We start from the raw sequence: 17,713 nt of genomic DNA on the forward strand, positions 1-17,713 counted from the left end.
GACACTTTTCACGGGACATTTACTTACTTTTCGCGTATCTACGAGCGGCGGCTGAGGGCGTGTGTCGATATTACCTGGCGGCTGGCCGTCGATGCTGCAAATTCCGCGTCGTAATCCCAAGGTACCGAAAAAAAGTATATCCTCTCACGGCCGTCTGCTCGCTCCCGTGTCCTAGCTCTTTAACTGGAGGTAGCAGCAGCAGCGCAGCGATCACACAAGACTGAGGCAGCCCCGGACCGCCTCCATGCGCGCCCCCGAGCTGCGCGCACCGCTCGTGCACGTGGGCTGCATAGCCTGCGCGGAGGCCATGCTGTATAGACTAATGAATTAATTAAAATCCTGAACAATGAAGAGGACGGAGCTGCGGCTGATACATGTACGTTGACATCGTGTGTAAGATGTCTTTATCGCTCTCGCCTGTGTGTATGTGTGTGTGTGTGTGTGTGTGTGTGTGTGTGTGTGTGTGCAGGGCTGCAGCTAGAAAGAATGGGGCCCATGTGCAGGAAATGTTGGCCCCCCCTGCATTTTCTCCTCCTCCCTTGTTGGAAGGCACACAACATAGGGGTGCTGTTAAGGTAAGGACCCAGATGCTTTGTTACACAGAAACATCAGCATGAGTCCAATGCCGTTTTTCCATCACATGTGCCGGCCTGGCTCTGCTCGGTTTGTCTTGGCGCGGCAGGGATTTGCATTTCCACCACAACTGGGCCACCTGCTTGAAGGTGTGTCTGAAAACCATGCCGTTTTTCCACCAGCACTTTTGGCCGCGCCGAGTGAAACCGAGCCGTGCTGATGATCTTCCTTTGTACCCGCTCCGGAGGAGGGCCAAGCCGGGCCCATCCCGCCTCCAAGCGGGTGGAAACCAGAGAGAAAGACGTTTCTAAAAATCAGTGTGTTCAGCTCTCAGTACTTTTGCAGCTTCTAACTGAATCTCTTTAGTTTCTCTCGTCCTGTTTGTTCTCTCAAACATCTGCTGTGTTTTACTGTTTCATCATGTTCACTTTCAGCTGTTTCAGGAGTCATGTTTAGTGACTGCTGGTGAAAACACAACGTGAAATGCTGCTTTATAATAAAAGCTTTTAAATGACTTTGACCCAAAAAAAGACACGCTTGTCCCGATCCCTACAGTGCTACCGCTTACAAAGTGTCTCCGCTAATTCAGTTACAAACACATTTCATTTCCTATAACTTCTTTCACAATAAAAGCCCCCGTTATTTAGTCATATAAAAGCTTCTTTCTTTTTTTGGCCTTTATTGATGGGACAGCTTGAGAGAGGCCGCTGCAGTGAAGACAAAGCCTCTATACATGGGTTGCACGCTCTACCAACTGAGCTACTGGGGCGCCCTAAAAGCTTTTATTATGATACAGCATTACAGGAAACGTTTTCACCAGCAGTCACTAAACATGACTCCCGAAACAGCTGAAAGCGAACACGGTTCACATACTGTGATGTGTTCACTGTCATCATGTCAAGACAGCAAGACTATATGAGCTGTCGATAGGCCTTAAGACCATAATATTAAAATTCATTTTGATTAACTCTAGAGCCAATACCTCTACATATTTCTGTGTCAGGATATGGTTGAGCATTTTCATAAAGTAATTATTTTACACATTATTACTTTTTGGTTTTTCATTGAGAAATAATGGGAAAGATGCAACGTGAATCAGTCCAATAATGTCTGCACTCGAAGCGGAAGGCCTTTGTGGATGGGATGAAATGTTGGTTTGGACAGACATCAGCACTCGCAGACTTCCCATAAAGTCACCAAGTCTGTGAGAGCGGTGAAGTCCGGACATTTTAATGGAGCCAAACTGTTTGCAAAAGGGCAGCCACTTCCATAAAATTCTGGGCAGGTAATTTGATGAACTATCACCGTCACAAATGCTGGCTTTTCCCAATGTCGTCACACCTAAACCACACACTTAGCTGCCTATAGTTCCCCACAGGACACTGATTCATCCTAACCGCTGTGGTTTAACACAAGCGCATATCTTGAGGCCTGGCAAGATTGATTCGTGTGTGATTTCGTGATCCTGCATGGTCTTTTGATCTTAAAACACATAGAGTCCCTGAAGCACAGGACTTTCTCCAATATTTTGTCAGATTATTAACGCAATCGCAGCCAAGCCCCCAGAAAAAGCTCTGGTCCGTGAAGCCGATTAGACATAGTGGCCAAACTGTGCAATTACAGCGCCACCTGATACAAACTGATACATTTTGAAAGTAGCAGTTTTAAAATGGTGGATACATTTTTTTCACTCGTTTCACTAGCAGCCGCAAGATTAAATAATTTTTTCCCCTTTTAAGTCAGCGGACGGCTAAACCGGAAGTTAGCTGCTCGGACGTTGGCGGGGTTCTCTAGTGTGCACGCTCTATGGACCACACAATGAGAAAGCTGTGCAGAAGTTCTGAGTCATTTTATAACCAGGAAGAACCAGAACTTTCTTGGCTTCATGCACCACCTAGCAGGTTTCATAGGAATTAATGGGGCTCCACCTCTGAGGCTGTATCCAGGTTTCCCTTAATGATCGCAGCCCTTTAGCTGGACAGGACTGGATGATACTGCCAATCCAACATGGAGGAAAGCCTGGTCTTTGTTGCATCTGGACATCCCCGTCTTAAGGACCCACCAGCAGACAGATATCATGACCAAAATCCGAAACCTATTTTGCTCAGCCTGGTTCTTGTGATTTTAATGAAATGGTCCAGTGATGATGAGTCTCAAGTGTGTTTGTGGCCATGACGAGCCACAGATAATGTTACATTATCATCACACTCAAAGTGCAAGCATTAACATCACAGCGTTGTTCTGCTCATGCATAGAGGCCTGAAATTCATCATCAAACCTCTTTGTTCGACAGCCCAGCTCGTTAACATTGTGTAACCATGGTTTAATTTGCCCTATCAGCTGTTACTTAAAATGTAAGATGGCCAATCAGAATGAGGTATTGCCATGACAGCAGTTGTGAGTGATGTCACCGACTGAAATCTGCACCCAGGGGCTCAGTTCAAATGTCCCTTGTTACGCACTCACAGACTTTGACGCACGCTCCCACTGAGTCTGGCTCAGGGCTGTTTGAGTGCTCTGGTTAACGTTTTGAGCTCTTTACGCACTCTTTCCATTAAGTCTACAGACTTTGCTCAGGGGAATAACCCACAATGCATTGCATTGTGACGCTAAAACAGCGATGACAGTGTAATTCTGCCCCGTAAAAAAGGAGCTGGCAAGAAGACTTTTTCCTGGTAAGTATAAACACACGTCACTCAGCTTATGATGGCATGGTGGTGACTCTGAATGATGTCTGTTTCCTCCAGCAGTGCTGTTTTGCTCATAAACAGGGATTACGGTACATGTAGTGTGAAATTTCAGCCTCACAATCTACTGTTCATAAAAATGCATCTGTTCAGGTTACATGATTTCACAAAGCGTCCCATTCCTGTCCTCCTCCCTCCCGCACTCGGGCACTGCTGCGCCCACATCATGTAGGACAGTTGGTATGGATGGAAAAGATGTGAAATTCAAGTCACTGGACAACTCAAGGTGGTTGTAAAATTGCAGAGCTTGAGGGCCAGAAGTGCTGTGCATCGACAAGAGAACACTACATCCATTACATTTGGTTTGAATGACGGACCTTGGCTGATGCGAGGCGTTCATGTTTGTGGTTTTCAGACACATCTGTGTTATTAAGTAGTACCAACTGGGTGAAATCGGAAACTGGTAATTACAGTAACTCCATGTCATGAACGCTGCATTACAATGATGACACAGGTGAAATCAATTATAGTCTGTGGGGGGTTTAGTTCTTAGGGCCCAGAGGGGGGCATCGGTATGTGCACAGAGCCCTAAATGTGCTTTCAGGCTGAACATGAGGTGAAAATCTGAAATGCATTGAGCGTGCATGCAGACAAACAATAACAGATTAGTTTTACATGGTGCAAATTTGAGTAAAGACTTCATGATTTTATATAAACACAGAAGGTTTGGAGGAAAGCAACTGGATCTTAAGTCAAAATTGTGTTAGCTCAACTGTCAGACACATTATTCAACGAAGAAGACCACAATGCTGCTCAGAACAGCTTTAGCTGGTGGATTGTGTACTCAGATTACTTGGTTAAATGATGTAATGATTGTGACTAAAATAGTATGAAAGCAGGTTAGGGAATTAAGTCCTGTTTTATGACACATCAAGGACCATGTCGGAAACAAGTGTTCTCACTTTTATGTCCATAAAAATCAATCAAAAATCAATCAAATTGAAATCAATCAGTTGCTCACTCACTCACTCACTCACTCACTGGTCAATCTGGTTGCAAGAATAAAATCTTGGCATTGCATGTTTCTTCAAACCACAGTTTGCATGTTTTGCGTTTCATAGGTATCATAACATTTCTATAATACGTGTCACATCACAGTCACATATGAGCTAATGAGGAGAACAGGGGTTATTGTGGTTTCAACATTTTTAAACGCTAAACCGCTGGATATTTTTAACGATACAATACATTTTCCAGTTGTGTCAGTGGCAACAAAACCAGATATTTTGGGCGGCACAATCATGACAATTTGCAGCTGTGTTTGTGGCGACAGGACCAGGTGCCCAAAACATGATCTTTTTCCAAACCCAAACCAAGTAGTTTTTGTGCCTAGATCTAACCAGACCATAACCACAGTGTTGACAGAACATAAAATTGAAAAATGGACATGAAGAAACTAAAAGTTTTTAATATATCCGTGGTTTATTGGAAGCACCGTTGCCAACATTTCTTCTGACGCTTTGATTGTTTGAAGTCAAGTCGGAGTCTGTCCTGTCCATGCACACACATACACATGTAGTTGTTAGCTAAAGGAAATGTGGACAGATTGGTATGAAAAAGTGTGTTAAATGTGAGCGAGGGCTGCACCAAAGCTGCTTCATGAATGGGCACATTGTGCACGCTGAAAATATCTGTGACAACTGCACAGCAGAGTCACATACAAGGTTGTGCAGTAACTCGAATTTGCAAATGACAGTACCAGTGTTGCCACAAAAAGAAGAACTGAAACTCCACTGAGATGTTTTTTTTTTTAAATTTTGCACGAGAAGCCCAAAAACAGCGAGGCCTTTTCAGGAGGCATCGTTCCACATCTAACTTTACAGCTCGGACCAGTCTGTACAAACGCTAATGATACACTATGAAGTCTGGCAGGGGATGACATTTATCTTGTTGACGGAGCGATATGTGATATTTTCACTGCACTCTTTTAATCCATGTCATCCATCAATAACTGCAGCATTAAAACAAAAATAATTGTTTTGATGTTACAAATAGGAAAAGGACCCGAGGCTGCACACCAAGGCAGAACAATAGTATCGACCAACAAGAAGCCGGGGAGCTGAACGTCCACAAACCAAGAAAGAGCTCTGTGATTTTTCTTACTGGAGTGGAAAAGTCAATGCATGAATTAAATTCTTTGTTCAACGATTCTCGCAGTTCAAACAGCTCCGTGCTGCCACAGCACTTTCATGGAATATTTAAAGTGTAATCTTACTCGCTGTGAAACTGTGCAAACGCTCCCATCCATTCAGCCAAGCGGCACCCACAAAGCTCTAAAACATGTATCCTATCTTCGACACCATATTTCCCATCTTTGACAAGGCAGATCGTGTTGCAGTGGTTTCAGGTCAAATGGTTGAGTAAAAACAGACACCAGGACTGAATCCAGTTTGCAGCCATTACTCTTGCCATTAGCTGACTTTTAACAGGATTGAACCAGCTGTCAGCAAAAATGTGTGTGTCATCAAATCTCAGCACAAACACACCTCCGCACACCAATTTACTAGACACGTCTCTTATTTAAAACGACCCGCCTTCAAAGTGGTAACTGCCTGTTAAAGCCACATATGGCCACATATAAATCTGCGTCGGGGCTGTAACTGTGTTTTACTCAACTCAGGACAAAACCTCCAGCAGGTTTTATTCCATTTGAATTATAAATTATGTAATAAACTTGCCTTTCTCTACACAGGAGGTGCTGTATTTTTTGTGAAGACTGTTTTGTAGATTCCAATCAATCCCATTTTGAACCCAGGTAATACGTATAAATTCACAATACATGTCAGACCTGTTGAAAAGGTGGTCCGTGGGCTGAACGCGGGCCTTTAACGACCTGATTCGGGGAGTAATACTGCATATATGAAAAGTAAAGTAGTATGAAGCCTTTTGTGGCTCGACATTTAATCTGATAAATTTCCTCCAGTGATGTCACTCAGTGGCTACGTTGCATTGTGGGTAATATAGGTCCACCGGTCTAACATTGAAATCCCATATAACACTGTTGGACTCATTTTGGAAAGTTTAAAAACAATCACTTGAGACAATTTAACAGATTACATGCAGCTTCCTCTGGAGCCACAAAAGGCTTTATTCTACTTTTTTCACATATGCAGTAGTACTCACCTAGACCTGTAAACACACTTGAAAGTGTAAAATTGGTGGAGTTACCCTTTAATTGACTGACTTCCTGCACATGATGTAAAAAGTGTAAAAATTATAAAGTAATCTTACAAAAATAACCAGCCTTTCTTTTGCTAGAAACATCTGGGGAAGCTAAATTAAACTGTATAACTCAACGACTTTGAGTAGCGTTGATTTAAAGCACTGTTAAACTTCTTCAGTAGTTGTATTTTGGTACTTTGTTAGTGGATGGTTGTGTCCTTAGTAGGAAAAAGTCCCTTGAAGCAGGATTTTTAACTGAAACCACAATCTTTGGTTTATTTACAGGAACAGTGCACATCAATAAACATTATCATGAATGTGTAAATGAGCTACTGGTCCCTAAAACAGACTTCTGTTTAAACCAGAATGACAATAAACACTTCCACATTTGCTCCACTTCTGTGCATCTACCGTCTTCATTTATTTATCTGATCTACTAACCTGTATTTGTTCTCTAATGCTGTTTACTTGTAGTGTTATTTATCTGCGATTGCTCAGTTCTGCTGCCGAAATGACCCAGATTCCCCACAGGGGTCGTGAACATTTCATCTGATCTAACGCACAACATTTGTTTCAGCTTACATTCCCGCTGGCCTGATTTACATGTAATTGTTTCATGTCACATGTGAGAAGTCCTCAGTGGAGGGTCTGCAAGCGGTGCCTTTACCGGCACTTGATAGCCCTCATTATGTTTAATCCAAAACAGCTAAAACATGATAACTGCAACCATATGACTGCCAATTCAAATTACATCCACCTTATAGGGGCCTCCTCTGGGCCAAGACATGGCTATTTAAACTGTTAGGGAATAATGTAGGTCATATTGAGATGAATGTGGATCCTTTTACAACTAAAAATGAGAGTAAAATGTAAACAACCTGAAATAATAACGTTTTATTGAGATTATTAGATGATTACTGATCACCAACTTACTTCAGCCTCCCTAGTGGCATAAGTAAGTTTTGTTTTTCTATATAAAAAACAAAACAGGTTGCAGTGGAGGTTTATGTGTGCTGCTCAGAGTCGAGGAGAGAGTCGAGTGCAGATCCAGACATCAGATTCTGCTCTGACCCAGAGTCGTTTACCGACGGGAGGAGAGCTCAGAGATTACTTTTCAACATTTCGGATTAAAAAGTGGATTCGTCTTCACTCCTGTTTATCAACATGACTGCAGCAGTGATGTTGTCGGGTGTTCATGTTCTGTAATGTTGACCGCTGACTGGAGCCAGAGGGGAAATGTACTTTACCTCATGAACGTAACGTTAAGGAGAGGAGAGGGGGAAAAGAAGAGAGAGAAGCGAAGTCTCTGCTGAGTTTAGTAAGGAATGACCTGAATTCAAACACACAGACACACACACCCTATCATGCTGTCATGCTAATGTACAGTAAAGTAATCTGTCTGTTTGGGGCGGATGAAGACTCGAGTAAGTAGCGTGAATAAACACAAATGCGGTAAGATTCCCCTCACAGCCAGCATGTCTGACGAAAATCTGTCTGGTGTGACTCAAATTTTCATCGACAATGTGATGTTTGAGTATTATTCAGGCGACATTTAGGACGACTTCCCTCCTCACTCTCTGATTCTCTCACAGAAGTTATAGCGACAGGCGAACAAATGAAACGCACCTTTACCTCGAGTAAAATTGTGGATTTTTCTGGCTTTGAACATTGTTTGAGATAATGTAAATACACAAGTCAACATAATATAATACATAATATATAACAAAGATCTGTTTGCTTTTAGACGTTAATGCAGAATTCTTGCATATTGTATCTTTAATTATTACTCAGATTGTCACTGACAAAGCAGTTTTTCCTGTACATTCATTCTAAGTCTGGAGCCGCAGCTAAAAGCCCACGCTGCATATTTAAAACATGGGTTGCTGAGAGCTAAAGCCTTTATTGTCTGGATTAATAACCCCGCAGTCAGAGGTAATGGCTCACTGGAAGCACTGTTTCTCTTCTTCTGCCTTCTCGAGGCGTCAATCTACTGAGATCTGTAGAAACGCCTGAGGGGAAGATTGGTCGTAAACTAAGAGGAATAAATTGTTCAATAACTGGCTCAGAACCAGCGCTCGATGTGAGACTCGCTCCTCCTGTGTGAAACGCCAGTTAATTACAGTTGTGTATATTTTGGCAGAACTACTTCAACTAAAGAAAAATAATGAATCCTGATTATCTGATAATGCTTCACAGTCTCACCTCCATGTGTGATGATTGTTCAAAGATCAATAAAACATAAAGGCTCAGTGTGCGAGTGTGTGATTGCAGCTTGTTACGCTTGTTTTGTTTGCATAAAGATTTATCGGGGACGAGGACGCTTATTTTCACTGTGAAATTTATAGCCTGAGACTTTGACAGGGCGGCAACAGCAGGTTTAACATGAGTGCACTTGGCTGCTAAGGTGTGTTTGTATTTGTAGCGTCTAAACAAGGTGTGATTCATGACTTTTATAAACGGCTCTGTGCTCCGTGTTGGAGTTCAACATAATAAACCGAATTTTGATTTTGATTACTGTGCTCAGAATAATGCATTAGCATTTAGCATTTAACAAGACGTCAGGACAATTTGCAGCATTGTTTTCGGTAACAAAACTGGATTCTTTGATGAGACAGTTTCCTGCAGTAACCTGTGTGTTTTCAACAAGACATTAGGACATCGTCAAGCTTTGCATGTGGCTTTAAAACCAGTCAAGCCAAACCCTAACCAAGTTTCAACTTATCCATGGTTTGCAGAAATGCAATCACCAACATTTATTCTGGTTCACCAGTAACAAGTACAACAGGAAAGACCGACTGTTGCGAGAAAACTGCACCATAATAATGTGATATACTGAATGCAGAGAGAATTATCAAATGTGGGCAGAGCGAGATGTTAGTGTAGATATAAAATGTTTTATTTAAGAGTTTTCAAGCCTTGCATCTCCTTTACACCTCCGGACGTGGTTTGTAGCGGATGCTCAGAAGGTCAGACTCTCCTCTTGTGTCCGATTTGTTTGATCACTTAATCACTTAATTCAGCACAAGAAGTAAATGTATTCACACGAGTAGTGACGGGGGGATGTGGTGAATGATCATGAACACAGCATTTTATAGAATAGACTTTGCTAAACTGTGATTTTTCCACCACAGAACCACTCAGTCATGAGCTGGATTTCATTTTTCTAAATCCATTAACATGCAGACACAATGAATGTGGTCCTTCGGGGTCTGAAGCCTCGGGCAGTTGCACTCTTTTGCATGTCTGATAACTCAGCCCTTACCACAAAGCTCTGTTGTTTCTTCTATCCTTACTTTTCACTGTTTATGAAGAAATTTGTCAGACGGGCTGAAAAATGCCAGACAATCTCAACCTTCTGACCAAATTTATGGCACATAATAGTCCCATGAAATTCTCAGTAAATAAATTCAACCTCAGACGTTACATTTTCTCCTCACTGTGAGAGAAGATGACAGATATTATATTTATATTGTGTATTTATATGTTCTTGTCCTCTAATTGCTGTATTACACATACTTATTTTTTTATGACTGCAGCATTAAATTACATAGAAACTTTTAGACGTCTCTGCCATCGTTATGAGGACATTCCCCTGTAATTCAGACTAACATATTTGGTAGTCTGGGAAACTTTGGCCTCCAGACTAGAATTAACAATTATGCTCTGGGTTTGAACAACTTTTGTCTGCACAACATCAGTTTGTAATAATCGACTCACCAAATGGTCTGCGGGGCTGAAGAGGTCTGGCTGCACTGAGAGAATACAAAGATATAAAGTGAAACGCTCTCTGAGGCTGTACTTAGCCACAACAGAGCTCTGAGTTTAGCAGGTTTAAAGTGCATTGTGCTCATAATCTAAGTTTGGGGTATTAGCATGCCATCATTTGCTAATGAGCAGTTAACAGAAAGTAGAGCTGAGGCTGCTGGGAATGTTTGTTTTGCAGGTCACAATCCCAAATACTGGGCAGAATGAAAATTTGAAACATCGCTGGAAAATGTTGAAACAACGGTGTCCTCATCAGTGATCTCTGGTTTGGTCATCTTGCCAAGTTACAACAGCACCACTAATACCTCCGCCTCTCAACATTGCTGTTAACTTACAGGTAATGTGAACATGACATGAGACATTTTGTAAAAAACGGTATTACATGTACAAACTTGAATGTGTCTGTGGTTTCCAGAAATGTTAAACGGCAACATTTTATTCTGACAACTGGGCTGTAAAGTGAGCGAAATCATCAGTGGAGTAAAGTTATTAGAGTTCATCTTCTGGGGACCATGAATGTCTGCACTGAATGTTTAAGCAATCCATCCACTGATTGTTGAGGTATTTCAATACAGAAGCCAAAATGTCAACCTCATGGTGGCACTAGAAGAAAGGTCAAGAGATCATCTAAGTTAATAGGATACATCATCTGGGGACCATGACCGTCTGTACCAAATTTTGGGCGCATCAAGTAGATGTTGAGATATTTCACTGAATAAGCAAAAATTATGACCTGTTGGCGGTGCCACAAGGAAAGTCAGTAGGATTCATCTTCAGGGGATCATGAATGTTTGTTTACATATTTCAGTGAAAAAGAGAGAACATTGAGCTATTGGCAGTGCCAGAGGACGAGCCAGAGGATCACCAAAATCAGTAGGATTCATCTTCAGGGGACAACGATTATCTTGAATACATTTGAAGGCAATCTTTCCAGATAACAGTCATCATATTTCAGCTGAGGCCAGAGTGACTGAAGTGTTTATACCTTTCTCTCCAGGAGGGTATTCATGTACTTTCACACCTCTGCACGCCCGGCTGATCACTGCATAAAGGCCCCAGTGTGCTTCAAACGACGGCATGTGGAAAAACCTTCTCCACCTCCAGCTTTCAGACAATTTTTCGTAACGTTTTCGAGGCTGACAATCCCATAATCAGGGCCACTTTACGTACTAATTGGCCAGGTGTATGGAGGTGTGAAAGTAGGCAGAACTCGACTTCTTCTCTGTCAAGCTCTCTCTTTCACTCGAGTGCACAGCTAAAGTTTTTTGCCTTTGATCGCAGCCGTTAAGAACACTTTTGCCCTCAGATGTAGTTGGATAACAAATCGTACAAAACCTGGCTTTTAAAATCAAATATGTAGCACAACATGTTCTTCCAACTCTGGCCTTACGACAACACGTTCTCTCTGTGTGGCACTGCTGTTTAATGTCTGCATGGACAGTGCATTGATTGCCCTCTGTATCTTTGGAGGTGTCTCAGTTATAAAAGGAAATTTTCCGCTTCGACATCAAAATAATATGAGAAGAATAAAAGTTTTGTTTCTCATGCTGCCTTTGAAGCTCACCCAAGTTGGCAGGTATGGTGCACAGTGTCAGTTCAGATCTAGCTAGTGTGCGTAACACGCCACCCTCATTCTAATGAAGGTCTTTTGGATTACCCTCCACAGTCATTAGATCAGCATAATAAAGGGACTCAGGCCAGTGTAAGAGGAGGAGGAGGTGGGACGAGGGTCGGGTACTCGGCGTGATCGACAGCGACCTATAAGGCCTACACGTGAATGGGGGACGCTTCAGTGAATTCACTTCCTCAGTTTGTCCCTGGCAGGCCCCAAGGTCACGTCTGCTCGCTGCTGAGGAGGCTTTTGTGATGGAAATCCTGTGGATAAAGTTTAACCCCTAGAACAATCCAAAACCTGGTCCTCCATGTTCGCTCGCTGCCCCCGCCTTGGTCACCCCTGCTCCAATCCAGAAGCAAAAGGCAGTGAGTCCCGTGGCAGATCCTTGTTATTGGACCTGCCTGCAGATTGGATGGATAAGTGTTAAGTATGCTTGAGTGGGGTGACATTGTGCTCTTTAGATTTGACACAGATGCTGCAGGGGGTGGAGGCGAGAAACAGAGAGAGAATGAAATCCATCTGTAATAATGCGCATGAATGATCGATTCATGTGCAATCGACTTTTCAGGTCAAATTTAGCCAACAAAAGGAAAAAACAAGCATGTAATTCGTGATAGGATGAAATTTTGGTGCCAAGATGACTCACTTAGGAACTTGTAAACAGGCTAAAAACAGGCTCACACTGTCTCACAGTGGCACGCTCAGAGAAAGTTAGAAAATGTTTGACCGCCAAATTTTCTCTGAACTGATTGTTTTATACTTGCAGGAAGCGTAAAATCACTGTAGACACGAAATATACCGCAGGAAACACTCAATGCATCCTCACTGTTCATATAAAAGTGAATCTGTTCCACTTCAGTTGGCCGACTGTGATGTTTTTCATGCCAAGAGCACGATTCATCTGTTGTGCCGTGGTGCTGATTCACCATGATCTCATGCTCTGTTCTGCGCAGCAGCGTGCAATCAGATTTCTAGGCTGTGATCTGTAAAACTGACTGTTTACTGTTCAGCGGTACATTTTAAAAACAGAGGACATCGTCGGCTTCAGAAGCAGGAGGCACCAAACAAGACTTTAAAGCCACGTTAGCAGCTTCATGAGGCACAGTGGGGCTTTGAGCAAAGTGCTAATGAGAGCATGCTAACATGTTCACAATGACAGCGTTGAAGGGGAACTCCATCGATTCTACACATCAAAGCATATTTACAAGTCCGGGGCACTTTTTCATTTGAGAAAAAAGTTGTATAAAGACTTTTGTGGCTTCAGATTAAAGACTACATGTATGAAAATAAAAACATCTGGGGGTGGGGAGTTAAAATGAAGTCATCTTGCCAGACCTCAGATCTGATTGGTTGAAGTGATAGATGGTGATTCACAAGTAGTTCATCCAATCACCTGCCAAGTATTTTTTTAGGTGCCTGGACACAGTGTTGGAGATGGCGTCCTGTTCCTTGCCTGGCTAACTTGAATAGAGATAAAATGATTTAATCTTGTGACTCTTCCAGATTTTCCAAATTTTATTGGATAAAATAAAATAGCTCAAATTATGACAGTGAAACGAGTCATTTCAACGAGTGGCACTAAAAACAAATGTATTTACCATGTTACAGCCACTTCTTCCACAATGTAAGCTTATGGGAAACAGGTTTTGGGCCCGAGTTCATCAGATGACATTGTAATCACAAGGTTTGGCCACTACAGAAACTGGCGCTCTTTTTGGGAGCATGTTAGTATGCTAATATTTGGTAATTAGCCCTAAACACGCAGTTCAGCCGAGGCTGAATGTCAAGTTTTGTAGGTATTACAGAGGCCGATGCATTCATACGAGACACAGGAAGTGATTTGATGGGTATGGAAATGATATAAATCATGTGCTCTGGCCTTCACAGTCCACAAATCTCATCCGAACTCAACACCCGTGGGAGATTTTACAGTGAAGTGTCAGGCAGCGTCCTCCACCACCATCATCAAAACAGGAAACAATGAGGAAATATTTAAGACACTTTAGTTTTTCCTTCAATCTGTCAGCCATCTCTGGATGTCTGTATCAGATTTCATGGTGAGCCATCGGATAGAAATTTCACTCAAACCACAACCGTTAACCTCACGATGGCACAAGAACAAACGTTTTGTACTGTCTGTGCAAAATTTCCAATGTATCCAACATTTTCTGACTCACTTCAGTCTGGATCAACCTGGTGGACCCATTCTTGTTAAAAAATAAAAAAATTGAATATAACCCAGTTGTCAGTTTCATGACAGGTGACAATAAGGCATGAAAATGACGTTACACACTCTTACTTTCAATTCAGTTCACTTAAATTCAATTCAGTATGCTTCACTGGCATGAATGATGACAGATTATCCGCCCAAAATTGCATAAAAGTAAATTGGTTGGACTCAATAATAAGCATCTGCTCCAGTTTTATTGAGAGAATGTGCATGTGAGCGTATGTGTGTGTGTGAATGTGCTTTACCACCTCAGTTATTCAGACTCCCTTCCCTCTCTCTGTACCCTGATGTGTGTGTATGTGTGTGTGTGTGTGTGTGTGTGTATGTGTGTGTGTGTGTGTGTGTCACTTCCCACCTTTGAACACAAGGTGGGGCTGTGAGACCTGCGTTGATCACCAGACCTTCTCTCTGTATACTTGTACACCGTGTTGGTGCTGCTGTCATCCTAATGTCACGGTGGTTGGAGTGAAGAAGGCGTGACGGTGTGTATATGTGTGTGTGTGTGTGTGTGTGTGTGTTTGTGTGTGTGTGTGTGTTTGGATTCCTGGGGGTCTTGTTTTCCCTCTCCCCGCTCAGGGATGGCAGCGCTCTCGTCTGAGGGACATTGATTTGGACGGGACCACCGCTCTGTGACGAGACAAACCACAGCACGCCAAGGTCACTCAAACCCATCATCTTTCTATTCAAAGTAGGACAGGCTCGGGAAGTGAAGCGTGGGGAGGACGGGCTGTGTAAAAAGCTTCCCTTATAGTCCCTTAAGCATGGAAAAAATGGACTCCTGGCACAGAATCGTTCGATGCTCAATGATCCTTTAAGGCTTTAAATTGTTTTACCAGGTGTAATCGCCCTTTTGAAATGTCACAGAAAGGCATTTGGTCTTCGGGGACTTTTATGGCTTTATTTGATAGCATTGAGTCTGTAAAATCAGCTGTAAGTTGCTATGACAGTTTTTGCTGGGAGAGAGGAGAGGTTACTACTCAGGTGTAAGAGTGCGTCTGCTGTCAGAGGTTACAAATTCAAATCCAGTGCGACCTTTGCACCCACAGCTCTGCCTCTTTCGGTTTTTAACCCCTAATTTTGACATTTTGTGGTCTCAAAATGGACTTAAATGTTTTCTGTCCCTTCAGAATAAAACATTTAAGTCATCAAAACTGAGCTCATGAGCTTTTTTTTCCCCCCACTGAAACAGACCTCATCCAAGTGTGCAGGGGAGCTCTTTAAGGCTGTCTTGTTCTATTTCAGGGTCAATCATGTGAAACTCGCCTTTCAAAGAGGAGCTGGCCGCGTTCCAATTCGCTCTGACTCACAGTTGAAGACTTTGCTGCAGTGCAAAAAAAAGAAAGAAAGAGGGAAAATACCTCCTTTATTGGAATTTCAGGTTTTGTGTTGCCATTATCGCAGCTGAGACACATGGTTTTTAACTTTCCCTCATTTCCCTGCAGCAATATTAGCAAAATAAATGATGTTTTTTTTCCCTGCTCCTCCGGCATAATGCGTCCAGGGAGCAGGTTTATGGAGCATGCACGCTGTTTTTTCACCAGCAACCTGATTTTTACTCATGTATTTAACACGCAACCACAACTGGGAGTTCCCCAGCGCTGGTGGCCAGTCAGTTTTTCTACTGGAAGCAGCTGGGTGTTGGATTCAAACCAGCAACCTCTCCATGTCAGAGTCCAGCAACAACATCTGTCAGGTTACATCACAGCAATTTAGTCTCACATTCGTCTTCAAAATGGACTTTTTCTTGAAACAAGTAGTAAAAAGCTCAGTGGAAGTTCATCCAGAAGGAATCCATGATGTGTGCGTGCTCTCAACATATTTATGCATATTTCCTGTGCTGTCATCGGAGGATCAACTTTTGGTGTTCCCACCATCTGATTTTACCATCATGCTCCTGCTATCAGACTCTAAAAAGCCGCTCTTTACTGCTTTCAGCTGTCATTTCACGGCTTCCTTGACACACTCCACTTCTCTGCGGACGGTTTTCCTCAGAGCCCGTCCCAAAATGTGACTCAGCACGAAGTCCTGTCCCGTCAGCTCCACGGGGATCCTGCTCCAGGTCACATCCCAGCAGCTATTCTCGGAGAGCGGTCGCCACTTTCTCCTCCAAAAATATGTCTTCATTTGAAATATATATGTAATATTTCTGCATTAAAATGTCTAAAGACGACTCCACCTTTGTTGTTTGTTGAGTCGTGTATTTACAGTCTACCCGGTGTTTCCAACGATGTTCAGACCCAGAGAAGTATGTCATTTTATTTAAGTAAAGATGCGTTTCATTTGGTCACCTGTGGCTTTAACTTCCTGGAGAGGAAGTCGGTGAATGTGATTACATCATCGTAAACTTCACATTGAGTATCCTCGAGTCCTGACAAGTGTGTTAAATACATTTCCACTTTCATAAAACTTCTACAGAGAAGAATTTTTTGCTCGGTTTCCGTCCATGTTTGCCAGTGCTCTGTCTTCTTCCTCGCTGTCTTTGTTGGGTCACTGCTCTGCTGCTTTGCACGTTATCGCCACCAACTGACGATCAGCAAAATTGCGTGAGACTGGCTTCGATGTGTACTGAGGACCACCTCAGGGTACCTTTTCCTATGGCATTACTGCATGGTGTCATAAAAAACACAGTCGATGTGCTTGTTGTGAACTGATTTTATTGTTTTTTTATGTAACTTGTTAACCCACAAACTAATGTAGTTAAAGAAAGCAACATTATGTAAGTTTTTACCTTAAAATAAGGTATTTTAACAGGGCGAATGGTGCACAAAATGCCAATTATCTACATAATCTTGCTTTAATAATGTGCTTCATGGGTTTGGATGTAAAATAAGGTAGCCTACTGCTGCATGTTGTATGCTAGCTAGCTGCACATGCTGGTGATTTTGTTATGTCAGAGAAGAAATGCTAAAAATCTCTGAACCTTCCAGCAGACTTGCAGACCCTCATAACTTTCCCAGGGGACTCCCCATTTTTCATTGCCCTCTCCCCGCTTCCTCTCAGGGTCATAATTCCCCCGATTTATGACAATCTTTCACACTTTTTCCCCTTTTAGTAATCACAGCCTGTTTCTGGCCCCTGCACAGCGTGTAGTCTGCTGAACTGTTGCACCTCGTCCTCCTCGGCGAGAGAGACAGACAGAAAAATGGAAAGGAGGAAGAATATTTAAACAAATTTCGGACGCCCTGGAGAGAAGAGCTCTTGTTTGTTAAGTAAAGTTTTAAGAGAAGAGGGTGTAAAATATGCCACGTCGATTTTCCCGTCAATCACACGGTCAGCGGCTAAAAAAATGAATAAATGAAGTTTACGCTAGAGGGCGAATTAATCTGCAGTGTTTACTGAGAATTAATTTCAAAATTATCTGACAAAAAAAATTACTTATTTTGTTATTTTCATTATTTAAATGTCACCACAGTCCCTGAATCCCTAGTTCGAGGTCTTAAAGGGATAGTGGATGTGGGGTTGTATGAGGTACTTGAGCATCAGCTCTGTGTGGAGCAGCAGCGAGTAGCAGAGCATCGTACTGCTGAACGGGAAGACAGCAAGACGTATTTTAGGGCTTTATGGACGTCGTACTTTTGAGGGAATGCAGTGCCAAAGGAAAAGGCTTGTTGACGGCGACGT

At 42.5% G+C, this 17,713-nt stretch overlaps 1 long non-coding RNA gene across 2 annotated transcripts in view; it reads left to right on the forward strand.

The window, feature by feature from the left end:
- The window catches only part of LOC311260412, a 51,084-nt gene extending 34,907 nt beyond the window's left edge, over nucleotides 1-16,177 (forward strand). Inside the window, exon 3 of one of the 2 annotated variants that reach the window (XR_014623009.1) lies at nucleotides 16,028-16,177. This is a non-coding gene — a long non-coding RNA (uncharacterized lncRNA). Of the gene's footprint in view, nucleotides 1-469; nucleotides 1,006-16,027 lie in introns of those variants that run through there. The other variant, XR_014623010.1, reaches the window with a different exon arrangement.
- The last annotated feature ends 1,536 nt before the right edge of the window (nucleotides 16,178-17,713 follow it).

The sequence above is a fragment of the Pagrus pagrus genome (genome assembly GCF_965226575.1).
Source record: "Pagrus pagrus genome assembly, chromosome: 7".
Classification (NCBI taxonomy): Eukaryota; Metazoa; Chordata; class Actinopteri; order Spariformes; family Sparidae; genus Pagrus; species Pagrus pagrus.